The sequence below is a fragment of the Choloepus didactylus genome, chromosome 8 (assembly GCF_015220235.1).
Source record: "Choloepus didactylus isolate mChoDid1 chromosome 8, mChoDid1.pri, whole genome shotgun sequence".
NCBI lineage: Eukaryota > Metazoa > Chordata > Mammalia > Pilosa > Megalonychidae > Choloepus > Choloepus didactylus.
Window position 1 is genome coordinate 7026659 of NC_051314.1, and position 6900 is coordinate 7033558.

Consider the following 6900-nt stretch of genomic DNA (forward strand, 5'->3'; position numbering starts at 1 on the left):
GCAAACCCACTCTGTGACCTAAATGCATGACCACGGTCAGTCCTGCCACCCACTGTTTGCCTGGCCCGCCTTGCCCCAGGCAGGGCCTTGCCTCAGTGAGCTCCGGGAACAGGAAGGCCCTGGAAGCTTCTTTGCACAACAAACCTGGCCAGAAACTCAGCTCAGTCTGCAAGTCTCTGTGAACTCAGGAACTCCCAGCTGGCCTTGTTCACATCCTGGGTTGATCCCAACTGATCTTGAAGTTTCTGGCTAGGATGGAGACACTACCCCACCCCACCCCATGCAAAGCAGGCTGGGGCGTGTGTCCCACTCAGCAGGGAACTGGGTCTCCAAGACCCCTCTGTAACCCACACGTCACAGTCAAGGCACTGAAGAGAACCGCCTGGGCTGTGCTCCTCACTCTGGGGTACAGCACTCTACAGTTTGCCAAACAGTTTCTCATCCATTCTCTCATCAACACTCTCAGGGACACAGATGCGGCAGGGCGGTCGTTCCCATTTTGCAAGTGAAGAAACTGAGGCTCCAAGAAGGAATGTGAGGTGGACAATGGGAGCTGGACACAGGGTTTGCACCCTCAGCACCAGGCTGGCCCTGTCTCCCATGCAGGCCATTTGTCAGTTAGTACTACCACCGCAGCCCACCCTGAAGGCCAGGCCTGAGCTCGGTGCTGGGTGCAGCATGAATAGAGCCAGTTCCTCCTTCAAGCTGCCTCACAAGTCAGAAGAGAAGCAACACGCACCCCTCCAAGTCCCTCTGTCTGGAAAGAGTCCCTGCTCTTCTCCAACTGGCAAACTCCTACTCACCCCTCAAAGCCCAGATCAGTGACCGATCCAAGCACCTCTAGCACCAGGTGGTTTGGTTTGGCAGAGGGGTGGAGCAGGCAGGGGTAACATCCCACAGGCCCACGAGGGGAGCTTGACTTTCTTGGGAGGAGGTGGGGAGCTGTGGACAGGTTCTCAGTGGGACCCACAGGATCTGTTTTGTTCAGCCGGCACCTGGGTAGTTGTCAGGGCCTGTGCTTCCAAATGAGCAGGCTTGGATTCCTGCAGCTTTTACCAAAATGCGTCTATAGACACCGCTTCAGTGATATTTCAACTGAATGTGGATTCTGGGGCTGTTTGGAAACACAGCCTGTTTCCCAAAGCCCCCCGCCCCCCACACCTGAGGTTTTGTGGTATTTTCCTTCCTCAAGCTCTGGCAGCCCCCAAGCCCCAGAGTCGCTCCTTCCTGCCCGAGGCTGTGGGACACGGGCAGATGGCGATGGCCACTGGCCACTGCAGCCCTGGGCAGCCCCGAGAGCCCCTCCCAGCATCCTCTGCACTGCCTCACACTGGGTCACTGGGAACTCCTGTGGCCTCAGAGCCAGGCTCCTTCAGTCCTCCTCAGCTGGGAAGACCTGGTCCAGGGTGGACGCCACCCTGCCAAAGCCACAGAGCACGTGGGGACCTGCCGGGCCAGCCTGGCCACCTCCGGGTCGGGGCACTCCCACACCTGTGGGACAGACAGCCTGGGGGTGCACAGAGCCCGCACACTTCCCTGCCCCTCGCCCATCTCAGGGGACCCTCCAGACCTCCTCCCGCCCTCTAGGCACCCCTGGCTCCCGGCAGGTGACCTTGCTGAAGAAGGAGATGTTGGTTTCTCTGCCAACACACGAGCTCACAGCCCTCCCCACCAGGGCTTCTTGCCAGGCCTTTCTTTCTGTCTCTCCCACCCCTCTGTCCCTCCCGAGATGCCCCCTGTGGAGGGAGCTTGCTGGTGGCTGCCCCTCTGAGGCACCTGGAGATCCAGGTGAGCCAGGGGTGGCCGAGGCCTTGAGGGGTGAAGGAGGCTGGGGTGCTCACCACGACGCTGGGCTAGGAGTTGGAGAAAGAAGTGGGGAGGCCCCCGCAGGGAGGGCTGAGGGGAGGGGGGGCACCCTCGGGAGGGGAGGAAGGCGGCCTGGGCTCGCGGCCACCGCGTGCGAGGAGAGCTGTGTTCTTTCCGGGGGTGGGTCGGGCCTGCCACCTTCCCCAGGGACAGCGGCTCCCCCTGCCTCACCCCTTGGACCGCTCACCTGAGCCTCCACCCACACTTCCTGGCTCACACCCTGTCTCCTCCACCTGGCAACGCAACATGGCGCAAGAAGGACCTGCACAGCCTCCCCTTGCCCACCACCCCATACTCCGGACCCCACAGGGAGTGGCTCCGAACATTGGCACTGTGCTCGATTTCATTTGCAAAATCTTCATTGTGGGAGAGAAGATTTATAACAAACCTTGAGCCCATCCTGGTTTGGCTCAACCTCCTCATGACACAAGTTGGGGGCCTTGGTGGGATCGAGACTTACCCCAGGACCCCTGCCGGTTGGGGTGAAGCCCACCACAGTGTCTCCCTTTTGGACAGAGTCTAAATAGTGCTGTCTTCCTCGGCAGGATGTGTTACAGACCCATCACCGGGGAATTTTATCAGCCTTTCCTGAACCTCTTTCTATTTTGAGCCTGACCCACCTCTGGGGGTGACAGGGCCCCTAATTCTTAGTACCTGCTGGGCTAAGTACTAGTTTCTCGTTTTCTGTTTCTATTCAATTCCTTCTTGCTTTCCCCTGCATCGTCCATGAACTAAACAACCAGGACAGGAAAATAAAGCAAGCCCCAGGGCCCTGGAGTAGTACAGGGGCTCGACGGGCTTCCCTTAGAGGTGGGATTTCGGGGGGGTGGAGGGGAGGGGCCTTTACTCCTGTCCCCCAGCTGCTCAGGGGTTAAAGGCATGGCCTTCGGGGTCGAGGCTGATGTCCTCACGACGCTCTTTATTCGAAGGGGGCAGGAGGCATCTGAGTCCTGGGCGAAAGTGGTGGGTGACAGAAGCAGAGGTTGGAGGGATGCTCGTGGAAGACGGAGGAAGGGGCCACAGGCCATGGAATACAGACAGCCCCTGAGGGCTGGAAAAGGCAGGAAAATGGATTCCTCCCACCTAGAGACCCCCTGAAGGAACCAGACCTGCCCACACCTTGACTTTAGCTCTGTGAAAGTGATTTCTTACTTCTGACCCCCAGGACTTTCAGAGAACACATTTGGGTTGTTTTAAGCCTCTAACTTTGTGGTGAGTTGTTACAGCAGCTGCAGGAAGCTCATGCACAGTGTGGACCTTTTGACTGAGCTCCTGAAACCCACTGCCAAGTCGTGTTCCCAACTGATGCTCTCACCAGCCGTCTATGAGCTTGTTCATTTCAAGGCATCTTCACCAGCAAGGGTGTTTTAGTTTCCCAGGCTGCTGACAGCAGAGACCAGGAGATGGTTTGGCTTAAACAATGGGAATTTATTTGCTTACAGTTTTGAGACCAAGAAGAAAGTCCAAATCAAGGCATCAGCAGGGCGATGCTTTCATCCTGAAAACCAGCTGCTGGTGATCCTTGGCTCCTCTGCCACACAACCAGGCACAGGGCAGCATCTGCTGGTGTCTCCCTTCTCTTTGGGTTTCGTTGCTTTCAGCTTCTTACTTCCATGGCGCTTCCTCTCTCTCTGTCTCTCTCTCTTCCCCCCCGCTTCCCTCCCTCTCTCTCTCTCTGTTCATCCTGTTTATAATGGACTCCAGTAATAGGATTAAGACCTAATCTACTTTGTGGACCACATTTTAGCCTCATCAAAAGGTCCTACTTATGATGGGTTCACACCCACCTGAATGGATTCAGTGTAAGAAATGCCTTTCTGGGGTACATGCAGTTCCAAACCACCACAATGAGATAGTGCCATTTTAGGAAAATCTCTCTGGTTCCACTGGCAGAAGTGTCCTCTCGTTTTCATCCATCCCATCAGGAATGAGATTGGATTTTTGTATCTTTTCTGCTATGACCTGCCTGTCTGGTTACACCCTGTTCCCCCAAAATTAAGTTCACCCCAAAAGCTAGGAAAAGGCCAGGAGGGATCCTCCCCGTGAGTCTGTGGGGAGAGCGTGGCCTGGCTGGCACCCCAATTTCAGACTTCTGCCCTCCAGGGCTGGGAGAGACTAAATTTCTTGCACTGGTGAGACTTTGTTTTGGAAGCCCCGGGAAACCAGGACGACAGGCTGTGTGCTGACGGGAGGGACCCAGGAAGAAGGAAAAGTGGGTGCTGCAGGAAGGAGAGAGGAGGGTCGGCACTCGAGGGGAGAGCCCGGCCGGCATCAGGAGCAGGGACAAGGGGCAGGCGGGAGGGCCGGGACCCCCTCCGTGGGGGGCTCTGTTTCCTCTGAGAATAGTGAGTGAGGATGTGGGAGGTTTGAGGGGGTGAAGAGTGAAGCAGGCTTTTGGGGAGCAGGAATGTGTTTTCCCACCACATTCTTATTCCCACACACGCATGTAGGCTCAGGGAGTTTTCCTTTCTGACATAATTAGGTTTGAACTGGAACTATATTTTCTGGATCATCTTCTTGCCATCTTGTCATCGCATGGCCATCCTTCCCAACCAGGATAAACAGCTCTTATATATACGTTTTTTTTGTTTTGTTTTGTTTTTTGTTTTTTGAGTGTGCCAGAGAATGATTGCAGCTCTTTGCTAGTGGCTATTTAGGTCATTTCCAATTTCTCTTTATTACTGGCAATGCTCTAACCAAATGCACACGTATCTGTGCACTTATTTGAGTATTTTATAAGTGGGCTTTCTCACCAAAGCATGCACACATTTATAATTTTGCTCCTGCTGGCCTTCCACAAAAGCAAAACCTATTTACACTCCCATCCATAACGTGGAGACAGCCAGTTCCCCCAACAGCAAAACACGGCTTTCTGCTGGGTGAAGAACATCACTGCAGGGTGGTTTTTATTTTCAGCTCCCTGAAACAAGAAACAAGTTGAACATGTTTTCTTTATTTTTGCTCGTTCAATGTTTTACCCATTTTTCCCTCGTGGTGTTTGTGTATTTCTCACTGACTTTGCATACACTCCCTGCAAAAAGAGGCGATTAAGCTTTTGTTATATATGGGCAAATGCTTTCTCTTCTTCTGACATATGTCTTTTTACTTTGCTTTCCTGCTTCTGCCATAGCGAAGTTTTGTCAGACTCTGAGTAGTGGAGACAGGGCTCGCTGCTCAGATCCCCCTCGGCTGTGTGGAGCTGCCTCTTTGGAGGTTTTCTCCCATCCCCAGGGTGGTCCAATGACTGACCCTCTCTGCAGGGCCACCCCCAGAGCCCCCGTGGGATCGGCTGAGGCAGTTTCCCCTCTGAGCTCACTTCCTGGGGGGCATCTCCTGTGCCCTCCCACCCCGCCCTCTGCACCAAATCTCCATGTCCACCTGTTTCCAGGGAACCCACCCTAAGGCTCGTCCCCCCCACCAGGCCTTCCCTATTAGGGGGTCCTTGGTGTAGGGGAAGGGGACGAGGTCCTGGTCAGCACGTTCCGGGCCCCAGGCCCTCCTGTCTGTGCACTTGGGCACGTGCTCCCCAACTCTCGGACCCCAGGAGCTGGTTTTAGGTGAAACGAGGCTGCCGGATGCTCCTTAGGGTTTTTCTGGCATCCTGTGATCTGAGGATGCTCCTGAAAACCAGGATTGGGGGGCAGGACCCTCTTCCCTGCTTGGGTGGTGTGTGGGAGGGATTGGGGGGCTAGGGTGGGACTGGGGGGAGGAACGCCAGCGCCGGCTCAGAGAGCCGAGACCAGGCTCCTTCCCACCTCCCCAGCCCCTTGCCCCAGAATAGCACTGATGTCATTCATAATTGTCCCTTTCTCCCACAAGCAAAGCCGCCGAGTGAGAAAAAGGGGCTTCTTTACTAAAATTGCTTTACTGTATCGCCTGACAGTGGCAGTGGGGGCTGCACGTCATTAATTCACTTCCCGGCGAATGGCGGGTCAGCCGCATGGGCAGGGAGAGAAAGCTCCAGAGAAAAGCCAGAGAGGCCAGTTCCGGCTGGAAATGCGATTACTCCAAGCCAGGACACCCAGGCTGCTGGGAAGCTCGGCTTCGTCACAGCGGCAGGGGGGCCCCCAAGGCCTCGCCCTTCTTGGTGGACATCGGTGTGGAGACCCGTATAAGGTGGACCAAAGGGAACTTTTTAGGGGTCCTGGTGAAAGGGGGGACAGCCGAGGCTGAGGCCCGGGATTCCCACCAGGTGGGGGGACAGCAGGGTCTTCGCTGCCGCCCCTGCTCTGGGTGACCTTGAGCAATGTTTTCCGAAACTCGTTTTCCTCCTTTGTAAAGCAGCGGTAATAATTCCTGAACCGTAAGTCAGCTATAAGGACCAGGCATCTGCTTTGAAAATTCTGCCAATTTCTCTCCAGGAACTTCTCTTTAGGATGTTACCCTGCAGCTGCGTCAGCGACACATGCAGAGCCGCAGAAAAAGGACATTCTGGATGATATGGAAACAGTGCAACCAACCCCAACTGGTTAAGGGAAATATTGACCAACTGTGAGACAGAATATCATGCAGGCACAAAACTGTACTGCAGAAAGATATTATCATTATGAGAAAAATTGTCAAAATGCTGAGTGCAGTCACTATGACACAAAGCACCCAACTTGGGGCAGTGGGGGGGGGTACAGAACAGACCAGGGTGGCCCAGGGGTGGCCAGGGCTGGGGGAGCCCCATGGCGGCCCCTCGGCCTTCACTGGAGCCTAAATCTGCTGACCCTTCCCCTGAGCACCATCTCAGGACACCTCAGTTTCTAGTCAGCATCCTTTAGTATTAGTGAAATTTGCATTATTTGCATTATTTGAACCAGGAGGAGTCAGAGCAAGGTCTGGATTTTAGAAATAATAAGAGTTAACATTTAGCTCTTACTAAGTGCCAGGCCTGGTTTTAATGCTATCCACACCGAATTTCAACAAATGTAGGGTATCGTCGACGGTGAGGTACTTGGACTTCACATACCAGGAGGAGAGGATAAAAAATGCTACCGACTAAACCGCAACATCCCTTGGTCAGGGGTACGTTCCGATTTCAGAGATGTT